Source organism: Tauraco erythrolophus, chromosome 3 (genome assembly GCF_009769465.1).
Source record: "Tauraco erythrolophus isolate bTauEry1 chromosome 3, bTauEry1.pri, whole genome shotgun sequence".
Taxonomy (NCBI): domain Eukaryota; kingdom Metazoa; phylum Chordata; class Aves; order Musophagiformes; family Musophagidae; genus Tauraco; species Tauraco erythrolophus.
The window spans coordinates 33421865-33436093 of record NC_141467.1 but is presented as its reverse complement, the minus strand read 5'-3'; positions in this window follow the sequence as shown (position 1 = coordinate 33436093).

Here is a 14229-nt window from a genome sequence, read left to right as displayed (position 1 = left end):
ATGAGCTTTCAGTAGCATCTCACCTCACAAAAAGGGCTTCCTATTTTCTGCACAAAACACATTGGAAATCTTATTTTCAGTTTCAGTGGGTTCAGTTGTTGAAAGTTGCCCAATGAAATCATGGCTGAACCTGGAAATTCTTTTAAGGATTGGATTTGTTCAGTGGAATATATAATCCTAACTATGCTCAAATAGAATTACGTTGATCTCTTGTAAACCCATACAAAAATCAAAGGCTGCTTCACAGAGAGTTTCCAGAATTTTGCATGCCAAGTTTCCACTTCTGTGGCTTGGCTACTGTTAGGTTCCAGAATGGGAGAGTCATAAAACAAAGACAAGGTAGATGTGCAAGGCAAAGTCCATAGAGAAGCCACAGACACTGGTCCGTCTGCAAGGTGGGCATGCAGTTTTATTGACTTGCTCTCCACTCTTTTGAAGGTAAAGTCCATATTGAAATAGGAGGTAAACATGACTGGACATGACTATGGGAAGCTCTTTGACTCAAGGATCCCAAATAGTTGACATTCAAGGGATTACGGCACTCAAGGAAAATGCCAGAGCTGTGAAGTAGGGAAAAAGTGAGTCTGTGTCAGGGAACGTAGGCAGAGACTGCACTAAGAGCAACTAAGAAGGGGACAACCTCTCTACCTGATATTTTATCACATCCTAGGACTCAGTCATGGTCCATTGGTTGTCTAGGTTTGCTGTCTCCCAATGAGGCACCTCCAGCTTAACAAACTAGCCCTCAAATGTCTATGCAGTTCACCTACCAACTGGCACGTGTAACCTAAGGAACTGGGAGTCTTCCAGACACGTCCCTCTATGCCATGGCAGGGGGGCTGGAACTAGATGATCTTTGAGGTCCCTTCCAAACCAAACCATTCTATGATTCTATGATGAAGAATCATGATGAAGAAGAAGCATGAGAAAGCTCCAAGAGATCCAGTGGTTGGACCACATAACAACCATTATTGCAGGCTGTATCAAAAAGAACAAATCTGCTGCTTTTTAGACACAGTCACTATCTGCACACCTCCTCTGTTATTTTCAGAGATTAAGATGAGACAGAAATATTTTGTTGAAGTTGGGTGAGAAGCTGAGTTACCATTTTTGCATCTTCCAAGTTGTTGAGCAGCAAAGATTTACTTAGTCATAGTCCTATAAGACAAGATCGTGTCTTCAATACTTCATGTGGAAAATGAGGAAAGTATAATTAACATCCACCCTCTAGAACATCACCAAACATATGCAACACCTAAAGTATTCTATTGGATTTAATCCAAAGTCTTAACTCAAGAGATCCCAGCCTCTCTCTGCCTGCAGTTTGTAACTTAATTTATGGTGCAGAAATACCACCTTGTCCAGCTATTCTCTAGCCAGCAATAAAACTGAATTGACTTTTAATTCTAGTTCTACCTCAGTGGGAAAAATGTCTAGTTGGTTAAATAAAAAGTTAAGATCAATTCATGATGTGAGTTCAGGACAACAGGTTCATCTCTACATCTCACACTGTTCTGCAAAAGTACGTATGGAAGAGTAAAAATGTATTTCAGACAGAAAAGCCAATTGTACCAATTTTGTACACTCCATTTTACACTCAGTGCCATTTCACAGGAAAAGGCAGCTAAACAGCAGTGTCCTTACCCATTTTGCAGGATCGTAAACAGCTGGCTTGACAGCAGATGCACACTTGCCATCCATGCAGCAAACACATTGCTGCAAACTAGTCGTGCATTCGGCTATTTGCCCACAAAATGGGTGAGTCAAGCAGATAAGTGTATATGCAGACAAGGAGGATCTCTGAAGGGTATGAAAGAAAAAAGTGCAGGACACTACTCTTCAGGAAGCTACATTCCACCAGAGCTAGTGTTTATGGAACAAAGTGATAGAATTGTATTTCTTTTTTTTTTTTTTTTTTAAGGAAATCTAGAAACATTACTCAAAACTGTGACTTCAGGAATATATCTACACCCAACCATCCTCCAAAATGTGGCAAACTCATGGTAAAATTTATAAAAGATGGCAACCCCGACTGACATGGCATGAAAGGAATGCAATATTCTAGAAAAGGAAGTGCCTTTGACTTAAATGGCATTTCATACTTTCTTTTCCGTGTTACTCTAATATTTTATTGAATTTTTTATTACTTTGGACTCAGCTGTCTGTAATAATACCCTCATCTTTCTACCAACTCAGAACAATTTATTTTGTATCCATTAAGGCATTAAGTATTTCCAATTACAATATGCAACACACATTACACACAATAGGTTTGTCAGTAAAAGACTGTCCAATTGACTAGTGTATCATATCCCTCTTCAAGTCCCTTAGAATCATAGAATGGTTAGGGTTGGAAGGGACCTCAAAGATCATCTAGTTCCAACACCCCTGACATAGGCAGGGAAACTCTCCACTACACCAGGTTGCCCAAAGCCTCATCTAACCTGGCCTTGAACACTTCCAGGGATGGGGCATCTACAACTTCTCTGGGCAATCTCTTCCACCGCCTCACCATCCTCTGAGTGAAAAATTTCTTCCTTATATCAATCTAAATCTGCCCTCTTTCACTTTAAAGCCATTTCCCCTTGTCCTATCACTACACGCTCTTGTAAAAAGTCCCTCTCCAGCTTTCCTGTAGGCCCCCTTTAAGTACTGGAAGGCTGCAATAAGATCACCCCGGAGCCTTCTCTTCTCCAGGCTGAACAGCCCCAACTCTCTCAGCCTGTCTTCATAGCAGAGGTGCTCCAGCCCTCGAATCATCTTCGTGGCCCTCCTCCGGACTTGCTCCAGCAGCTCCATGTCCTTCTTGTGTTGGGGACTCCAGAGCTGAATGCAGTATTCCTGGTGGGGTCTCACAAGAGCAAAGCAGAGGGGCAGAATCACTTCCCTCAACCTGCTGGCCACGCTGCTTTGGATGCAGCCCAGGATACGGTTGGCTTTCTGGGCTGCCAGTGCACATTGCCGGCTCATGTTGAGCTTCTCATCCACCAGCACTCCCAAGTCCTTTTCCTCAGGGCTGCTCTCAGTTCATTCTCCGCCCAGCCTGTTCTTGTGCATGGGATTGCCCCGACCCACGTGCAGGACCTTGCACTTGGCCTTGTTGAACTTCATTAGGTTCTCACAGGCCCATCTCTCCAGCCTGTCAAGGTCCCTCTGGATGGCATCCCTTCCCTCCAGCGTGTCCACAACACCACACAGCTTGGTGTGGTCAGCAAACTTGCTGAGGGTGCAGGATATTCTTCTTAAGGTAAAACTTCTTAAACCTTTTAAGGTTTGATAAATTGTCAAAATATATATATGTGCTTTGATTTATAGGACTCATTAATAAAAATAATCCTTTTTTTAAAGCTGAGAACCATAATTATATCAGGATTCGTGTCTATCAAGTTGCCTTTTTTATAAATTAGGAATTTAATACTTAACACGTGATAGGTTGCCCAGAGAAGTTGTGGATGCCCCATCCCTGGAAGTGTTCAAGGCCAGGCTGGATGAGGCTTTGGGCAACCTGGTGTAGTGGAGGATTTCCCTGCCCATGGCAGGGGGGTTGGAACTAGATGATCTTTGAGGTCCCTTCCAACCCTAACCATTCTATGATTCTATGATTCTATGATTCTATGATTCTATGATTCTATGATACACCCCAGGCCTTCTCCAGAGCCACTTTAGGTTAGATCCATGAAGGAGGTAAGGGTAGAACTTATTTTAGCTAATCTTTGAAGCCTACAGAGTCGTCATCAACATCTGAACTACTCATTTGTTATTTTTTTATGGCCAATGGATGAAAAGACACTTCTGGGATACAGATTACCTTATCCAAAGGCAGATGCCTCAGCTGGGTACTTCCCACTGGTTGTAAAGGGGCTCTAAATGACTCGCTCAGGTATGGAAGGCCAAATCTGAAGTGAAACCAGGCACCTGGTGGAACCAGACATCTCCCAAGGGCTCAGAAGATGTGCCGACCTGCAGGTTACTCTCTGGGCATCAGTTATTTGTAACTGCTTTTGTCTTGAGACGAAAGCTTCGTGTCTACCTTGTAAGCCTAGCAGGAATCAAATATGAGGTTGTCTTTTACATACTTCATGTAGTAGTTGAGTTCTGGTTTGGAAAGCCCCCAGAGATATCAGATCAAGCCTACACGTAAGTCATCAACTGAAGTACAGCACAGGTCCTAATCCTGCTGCTTTTTTAAAAGAAAGTACAAAGATATTTCCAGAAGATAAAATTCAGTTAACCTTTTTAAAATGTCTGTCTTAGAGAAACAGAGCATATATAGACATGAATATTTACATACATATAGAGATATACATACATATATATCTCTCTATATATGCATATATATATATATGTACATATGCGATGTAAGCCAGTAAATGAGCATTATGGGCATAGAATCAAAAGTTAGATATAAGCTTACAAATCTACGTGATTTTGGGAGTGTTTAAGTATTATTTAGATACTTTTCTTCCTGTCTTTAGTTGAAATCCTAGCACAAAAGAATTTGATTCTATTTTCATTAACTTTATTTTTTTTATGTAATTTATCCTTAATTATCTTAGTTGCTATAAATTTGCAATATTTGGTTTTGCCCTGCCTACCTACGTCCCTACCTACATTGGTTTGCACTGCTTTTTATTTTCTTACTCTCCCATGTCAATGTTGTGACTTGTCTTTTATTCTGTGTCCTTCTCCTTGGCAGACCGGACAAACAGAAATAACAAGAAAATTCTGAGAACGGAAAAGAACAATTAAAAACAGGCATCATGAGTGACTCCTTTAAACTATTTCTTGTGAAAATGCTGATTATGCATAATAAGCTCTTTGTGTGGAGATATAACATCTCATGAATGTCTCCTACACCGGAAAGGAACAAAAGATTACTGAGCTGCTAAAATACCATTGTGAACATTGTGAACCTGCTGTTTTGTTCTGAGAGCTTACATCCTAATTATAGCATTTTTCTTTTTTCTTTATTTAAGGGTCTTTTTTTATCGCAGTGTTGACTGGACACAAACATTCCTTTGGATCCTATGTGTAAATAATGAAAACATAAAAACTATGGATTTTTCCCCTATCAAGCAGGTTAATAGTTTAATTGTATACGGTTATTCTTACATTAAAAGCTACATACCTGGCAAGCTTTATCGGGTAACAGGGACTTTTAAATGTGCCAATGTTTCTACAGAAGTAACGCGGGTCAATTGCAAAAGGGATAACCATAATGATTAAATCATTAAAATTTTGTCTATGCTTCACAGAGCATAGAGAAAATTAACTTCCCACCAACCTCATTTTTCTGCTGAACATGAAATAATGATTTTCTGCCAGTATAATTACAAAGCTAACATCTGATAGAGTCAGCATCCAGGGGGGATTATCACATGCATGAGTATTAGACCTCATTACCAGCTTGACTGCAAAATTATTACATCTTGTAATTGGATGGTGAGATTTATATACAGATTGGCTGGGTTCTCTGTAAGATTGTAATTACAAGCTTCGTTGGTTCGCTACTTATCACACGGTGCAGGAGGAGGCAAAAACAAGCAGAGGAAAGACCATTTCATTAAGCCATAACCCTATCAAGGGAGGAGCACTGTAACATCCCTGTATTTATTAGGCCAAACAGAGCTGTTTGCAGAAGGGGAGGCCATTTATTACCGCCTGACAAATGGGATTTCATTTATTTAACCTCGGTGATCTATTTCAGTAAAATGTACAAACGAGCCATCCATTTTATGATTCCGGAGTCAACGCCTCAATTATCTAAAGGCTAACTGACTGTTAAAGCACCCATCTGCTAGGATGAATTCATTGATTTAATTTGCTTCATGTTACTGAATGATTCTTAGCAGACAGGGAGGGGAAAGAAGGGGAAGGGAAGGAAGGGGGTGGCTGGTGCTTCAGGAGAAGGCGCCGGAGTGATTCAGCACACTGGTGTCTGCCCGCGCGCGTGTGCGCGCTCGCCGGGGCTTTTTTAATCCTTCGGCACAATAGAAGAAGGCGATCAATAGCAGCTTAAATTTTATGAGACAAGGAGTTAAGTTGTTCAGCTCGAGCCAAAACACCTTTGTTCTACCATAACAAGTAATCTCTGTGGCGGAATTAATATTGACAAGCTGGCTTCTTTGTAGCTAATTTTGTGGGTGCCTGAGCCAATCAGGAGCCTTGCAGTAATAGAGTTGTTATTAGAGTTCATTATAAAAGCTGTGGATCAATGGCTACACTGGGAGGGAGAGGACGTGCTGCAGCAGAATGCATATGTATGCTCCAGGAAATGAAATCCTTTTAATGTCCTTGTAATAATTTATTCTGTACATCTCTGACTTAAAAATATAAAATCTTTCAAAACCAAAATTAAGAACGTTCCCTTGTGAGGCTCTTAATTTTATCATAACGCTGAACCTGATAGGGAAGAAAGTAGGATTTTAGGGGTGGGGAAAATCAGGAAGACCTTGTTACTCAGCTCTGAGTTTTATCAGAACCGGAATTCATTTGGAAAATGCCACCACTCCCATTTTATCCGAATCACGCAGGCTCGTTTGTTGAAAGCCCAAGGTACTGTGAATGTAGCATTGATGTCTTAAATTTAAGCCGCCCCTTTTCTCCTGCCTCCCTAAAACATCTGTCTCATCAAATCTGATTTTTTTAGTTTTTTTCTTTGATGGGGTGTCATTTTGTAGAAAACGTTTTTACATTCAAGGAGAAGAAGTCACAAACAGCATGCTAAAGCTTTTCTCCCGTGTTTCTAGGGAGGAACGACCTGTGTGCTGTAAGTGAGTTAGCACTTTCAGCAAGCTGACAAGGAGTTCACAGAACACAGCTCTTTGTAAAAGGTTGCCTCTTTCAGCTGTAAAAGGGCCCTCCTTGATGTAAGTGTTCCCAAAGTAATAATCCGTTTCTCTTGTGGCAGGCTCCAGCTCATGCTATAATCTTTCCCACAAGCTCCGAATCAGTACAAGAAAGCTGTTTACTGGACAATTTTCCCTGCATCTCAATGTCAAATGATTCTGCATTAAAATGTGAGAACATCACACTCTAAGAAAGGCAGGAGGATCAAAGGGAACCCTCACAGTGAGTGAGTTGAGACAAATTAGCATCTTTTGGTCATGGTTTCCTAGATATAATAATATGGCATTTCAGGGCCATAAGTTGTTTGCTTTGCTTCCTCTCCTTTATTTCACCATAAAAAAATAGCCATTTATTTTTTCCATCTCCCTGTGTCTGTCTCTGCCAAAAAAATTGAATCACTTTCAATTGATGCAATTAAACAGGGTAAGTCCCTTGTGTAGACGCTGTTATTTCAATTCCAGGGGATATCATTAAGTCAATATAAGAGACTCTTCCACAAAAATAAGACCATCAAATATAAGCATTGTTCTGTCTGATTTTTTTTTTTCAATTATCACATTTTTCCCAAGGATTGACAAAAACAATCGTTTTGATTTTCTCATGTCTTTTTTTTTTTTTCTCCAGACATCTGTCTTAAAACTTATATTCCTGCTATTTAGTGCAGTCAGAAAATATTCTGGGAGAAAAAAAACTGGGAACCAAAGAAAACTTGCCCTCACCTTTCCATCCCCTTTATCTTCCAGTCTCCCCTTCCAGCTGGAAGAAAGTAGCTGCGTAATATCTGGAACCAGTGACAGGAGACATTGAAAGTGCGGAAAAAGGTAAAAATACAGACAACATAGCGAGCCAAAAAAACTTAGCAAGAATAATTTTGTGTTACCAGAAAGTTTTATTTCTTTTTCTATAATAAGCTTAAATTTCAGAATTTGTGCTGAATATCTTGATTGGAATTTTGTTTTGAAAAGACAAATAATATTTCCAGCCACCCCTGTCAGTTTTCTCTTTTCTTGATGACAGCTTATTTCTAATAGTGGAAGAATGTAAACAGAAACTTATCTGTTATTTTTTATGGCTCATCATGCTATTCTCTGACATTCAGGTCCCTCTCAGGATCCTTCTGAGGGGTGAGCCTCAGCCTTGATGATTTCATTGTTCCTTGGTGTTCGTTATTTGTCCAGTAGGGAAAGCCTGTAAGGAAAGGGAAAAAGAGAATTAGTAATGAAAAATGCCGTGTCTCAGAGGTCAAAAGGAGTTTCCCTAGAATTAAAATTATTGCCAAATGAGCAAGATCCTGCAACAGCAATGAGAACAAATAGCAAATGACTTTCAGCCACATAAAGTAAAAGTAAAGTCAGATCACAATAAGGTTGACATAGAGATTGAGGGCAATCTGGATATGGCTCCAAAATTAAATTATTACCATCCTTACTGCAAATGGAGATAAAATACCATCCCTAAAGTTAAGGGCAAGACATCTACTGGGAATGCAAAGCAGAAATTCCCCTACCAAATTATTACTTATGCGAGATAAAATACTTCCCGTAGACCATCCTTGAATTTTTTTAGCATAGTGCTGTTAAGTTCTCTGTGGTCAGACCAGCCGTGAACCACACAGTCCTGACCTATGGGAAGCCCGGTACAGCAACTGTAAAATTAGTATTACAATTTCTCTCATGCATCTGCCCTCATCAATTAATTTGTCAATCCCCCAGTCAGAACTTCTTCTTAGAAGTTGATCTGAAATTCCTTAGGACACTAAATTTCTCCTTGCAACATCTTTTGGGCCTCTCCATGCCAATATAATTCTAACATAGAAATAATAACAAATCATCTTTAGTTTTACATTCCCCTTCTACCAGATTTCACTTCTTTAAACCATTATTATTTTTATTCTCCAACTTTACACCATTTTAAGTTTTGGAAATTATTCTGTTCTTTTTTCTGCTTGATGAAGCACACAAGATCTCTTTTGCCATGAATCCCTGATCACTGACTTTGAAAGTTATTTCTATACTCCATTGCAAACCATTATAATTTCTAGTAACACATCTGCAAGTGAAATCCCTCCAGCACCATGATCGGTCTCTAATTCTCCTTGATTTCAATGGAGAGAGAGTTTCACATTGCAGATCCGATGCTCTGTCACAGCACTTGGTTACACTGATGTCACTTCGATAATTTCACTGGGCCACCCCAGATTTATACTACACTAGAAGCAAAGAACAATCAGACCACCATGTTAAACTGTTCATTCCTAGAAGAGGTGCTTTCTTTGCCACAAGTTTATCCTTAGTGTAGGTGAAATAGACAGGGCAGTTGTTGTATTTGCCAAGCTCTCTTGTCATGAGGAGAAAGGTAGCAACATTTAAGCTGCTTCTCTGACTGATCGAATATCCCGTAATACTACTACTGTAACAGCAACTTTAGAACAATATACATTTAGGTCCCCAAATGCAACTGGAATTCTTTTCTTTCGAGTTTCTGTCTGCTTTCTAAAAATATTTTGAACAGCATTAGTTGGGGAGGGGGTAGGGGAAGCTATTCATTAGAATACATATTTTTCAGCCTTATTGCTCACAATTAACACACTCAATAAGCCATTGAATATAACTGTATGTTACATATGCAGCTACAGTAAAAGGCGTCTACTTTTCAAGTTTTAAAGCTACTTGTCCTTGCATCTTATACCTCAAAACAGGCCTGAGGCAGGAATGTATTACAGTATAAATACATGCCTCAGAGCATGATATTCTTTAGTAAAATGTGTGTTGTAATGAGATAACACTGCACCTCTAGTAGTTCATCATATCCTGAAGGTCTACAGTTATCTCATTATGAAGTCTGTTCAGTCATGTCTTATTGACTAATTCAGTTATTTTTTTATTTACAAATTTTCACTGTCTCGACTGTCCATGGAAAAACCAATAGAAGAAATGTTCAGTGCCAGTATGTTGGTCTTGAAAGGTTGACTCTAAGTTTCAGTACAAGTGCCAACATTTCCACTAACTTTCATGAGAATAGCATATACGCCAACATATCTTTGAAAGAAACGTTTTTCTCTTTTATGAACTCATACTCTATCTCATCTACATGCATTAAGATCTGAAGCATTTCACAAATTGAATATGTCCACAACTCAGAAAAGACATTTGTCAGAATAAAAGAATCAAACTATGTAGTCATGGTAACCTGTAGTTAAAGGTCAGATCCAAAAGCTGTTGACAATACCAATATCTATCATACATACATTCTCTCTCATATTTTTAGAAGTAAATTCTGAAGAAAAGTCATCTCCAAAACCAGAGTTCTCTTTCTAGTAAGTGTGAGTGGAAGGGTTATTTAAAGCAGAACAGAGAATAGCAAGAGCTGGGCCAAAGAGATACCAAACGAGGATGTGTGTTTATAGCTCTAAGGAAACTTGCTGAAAAGGCAAGTTTATTGAATTGGTTTAGGAAGGCATCAAACTGTAAAGGCATACAGAGTACCAGATTGTCTCTCCACAACTCTATAAAAACAGAGATAGGAAAAAAAAAATATGATTGTGCAAGATAGAATCATAGAATAGCTCAGGTTGGAAGGGATTTCAAAAGATCACCTGGCCCCATCTTTCATGGAAAAAGGAGTCTAGACGAGATTTTCTAGCATCCCATCCAGTAGCATCTTGAAAACCACCAATGATGGGAACTCAGCCACATCCTTGGGGAAGTTGCTCCAGTGATGGATTGTTTCTGAAAATTGTATTTCTTATAACAAGACGAAACCTCTCCTGGTGCAACTTGCACCTGTTGCCCCTTGTCCTCTCCACATGTCTCCTTCTGAAGAGAGAGCCTTCATCCTCTTTGTAGTCACACTTTAAGTACTGAAATACTATGATGAGATCTCCTGTCAGTCTTTTCTTCTCCAGGGTGAAAATACGTCATTCTTTCAGTTTTTCCTCATAGGGCAGGTTCTCCAACTCTTTGATTGTCTTCATGATCCTCCTTTGGTGATGAGAGTGAATACTGTTGTTTTCATTTGCTATGTCTCGTAACTAGAAAAAACAGATAGATATAATGTCTGGGAAGGACAGAGTGGTAGTTCAAGAGTCACTGTTGTCTCACCTGGTAACTCCATACCTGCCTGGGCATGACTTTGCTAATGGACAAGAAAAGCACTCTAACTCAGACAAGAAAGGAATCAGATAAGGATTGGATTTGATCTGACAACTGAGAGATATAAGATCCCAACTCAATTTCCACCAAAAGAACCAATTCTTGGTCGTGCATGTAAAAATAATAAATAAAGTCTGTAATAATGGTAATGAATGCTTAAGAGCACTTAGAAGTGGCTTCATATGAACAACTCATATCACAAGATTAGTAAGAGACTATAATAATTTTGCGTAACATATAAAGAGCTCTTTTCTCATTTGCACAAAACCAAAATGAGCAAATGCCATGAACACAAGGACATATGGAAAGTATTTTTGAGTAAAAAACGGTAAACTGAAGTTTCTGCTCTTTTGCCATAGAATCATAGAACGGTTAGAGTTGGAAGGGACCTCAAAGATCATCTAGTTCCAACACCCCTGACATGGGCAGGGAAACCCTCCATTACACCAGGTTGCCCAAAGCCTCATCCAACCTGGCCTTGAACACTTCCAGGGATGGGGCATCTACAACTTCTCTGGACAACCTGTTCCAGTGCCTCACCACCCTCGGAGTAAAAAATTTCTTCCTTATATCTAATCTAAATCTCCCCTCTTTCAGTTTAAAGCCATTGCCCCTTGTCCTATCGCTACATGCCCTTGTAAAAAGTCCCTCTCCAGCTTTCCTATAGGCCCCCTTTAAGTACTGGAAGGCTGCTATAAGATCACCCCAGAACCTTCTCTTCTCCAGGCTGAACAGACCCAACTCTCTCAGCCTGTCTTCATAGCAGAGGTGTTCCAGCCCTTGGATCATCTTCGTGGCCCTCCTCTGGACCCGCTCCAGCAGCTCCATGTCCTTCTTGTGTTGGGGACTCCAGAGCTGAAGGCAGTATTCCAGGTGGGGTCTCACGAGAGCAGAGTAGAGGGACAGAATCACCTCCCTTGACCTGCTGGCCACAGTACTGACCCCTGAGGAACACCACTCGTCACTGGCCTCCACTTGGACATTGAGCCGTTGACCACAACTCTTTGAGTGCGACCATCCAGCCAATTCCTTATCCACCAAGTGGTCCATCCATCAAAACCATGTCTTTCCAGTTTAGAGACAAGGATGTCGTGTGGGACAGTATCAAATGCTTTGGATAAGTCCAGGTAGACAATGTCAGTTGCTCTTCCCCTGTCCATCAATGCTGTAACCTCATCATAGAAGGCCACCAAATTAGTCAGGCAGGATTTCCCCTTAGTGAAGCCATGATGGCTGTCACCAACCACCTCCTTATTTTCTATGTGCATAGTCGCCAGGAGGATCTGCTCCATGATCTTGCTGGGCACAGATCTGTATATTTTTTGAAATAACAAGGGGTCATTAAAGACGATGAAAACACCACAGAACTAACAAAGGACTTGCTCTTCAGGAGTATCTTTCTTCACTTTCCTTGCTTTATTTTGCTCAGTGAAATTCTTCATCAATATCCTTTCTCTGCTGACAGTAAATGCCAAAATTAAAATTGAGTCATCATGCTAACAGTCTTTGAAATCAAGTGAAAGATACATCCAAAGTAACATTGTTTCCCATTGTCCTGGTTTTAGCTGGGACAGAGTTAGTTCTCCTTTTTAGCAGCTAGAAGAGCTCCGTGTTTTGGTTTTACTCAGAGGCTCGCTCTGAGAAGAATGTTGATAGCAAGCTGATGTTTATAGTTGGCACTGAGGTCTCAAAGACTTTTCAGCCTGCCGTGTTCTTGCCAGTGTGCAGGAGCACAACAGGATAAGCGGGGAGCATAGCCGGGACAAGGGGTCCACGATTCTCCCTACGATTTGTACCTGAACTTAAGATTGAGGGCCAAACTGGCCAATTAGTGTTCCATATCATGCAGCATCATGCCCAGTATAAAGGTGAGGGTCAGCTGGAAAGAAGGGCTTTTGCCCTTCCGGGACTCTCACTTTTGGGTGCTCAGAGTCTTCTCTCTCTCTCTCTCTCGCTCTCTGTCTTGGGGCCTCCCATTCATCCGGGATTGCGGTATCGGGTTTTATCTGTTTCAGGATTGCAGCTTCGTAACGAGACGGGCCTCGGTCAAGGGGTGGTGAGCAATTACACCGTACATCACTTGTTTGCATATGTTTATCCTTGTGCATATCTGTAGATATATATTAGCAGCAGTAGTAGTAAATTGTTCTTATCTCAACCCAAGGGTCTCTTTTCTTTTTCCTCTTTGATTCTCTCCCTCATCCCTGGGGGTGGGGGAGGGTGAGAGAGGGGCTGTGTAGGGTTTGGTTGCTGGAGCGGCCTAAACCACAGCACCCATTTTGACAAAAAGCCACTCATTTAACACACTTTTTTTAAACTCAGATATTTCTAAACAGCAAGTTCCTCAAACACATTTTCTACCATTTCTTGTTTGCATACTAGCCCTGACTACTGTGATCTCAAAGAAAATATCGGTGTTCATGTGTAGTCAGAAACCCCTAGGTCTTCTGAAGACTCCTGTTTTCCTGAAGATAAACACTCTCAAAAGTGGCGGGAGGATAAAATTAGCCACAAATTCTGCCAAAAAAAAAAAAATACAATTTGGAAAACATGCTTAGAATTGAGGTCTGTACTTGGGCAACACCTCTCTCCTTCCCAGCTTTCCACAAGCCATAACGGGGTGTCAAAATTAAGCATATCTACTTGTTCAGATTCTAAGATCTAAGATTCACCAAGCGACAAAGCAGTATTCTTTGCTCTGTTCCTCTGCTATCTGTCATTTCCTAGGTCTCTCATTCAAGTACTGGGCAGGTCTAGGACTATTTAACTTCCAAAAGTCAGACAAGAAAAACAGGAGTGTGTTCTGGCCAGCTGACCTCTGTAGTACTGTGGGATCTCAGTGGTGGGGACCAAACTGAGTTTTCTACATCAACGATACCTGCTTTAAGCACAAGAGCCCTATCTCCTCTGGAAGTATGATTTGTATCCCATTAACAAAACTACCAGTTTCAGACAAACAATGAAATTACAACATTGGACAGAATCTAGTATTTTTGACTGAATAATCACCATAATTTTATTACTTAATTATAGTAGTTATTGGGAGGAAGGGTGTGGGAACCTATTGTTTCTAGCTCTCAGACAAACACTTCATTGAGCAGCCTGCAGTGCTGCGCTCCCCTGTAGTCATAACAATGTTGAAGTCTATTGTGCACAGCAGAGCAACTTCAGCAAGAGACCAGGGAGCACTCACCTTCAAATACCCTACATCTCACCAGTGAAGGTGCTT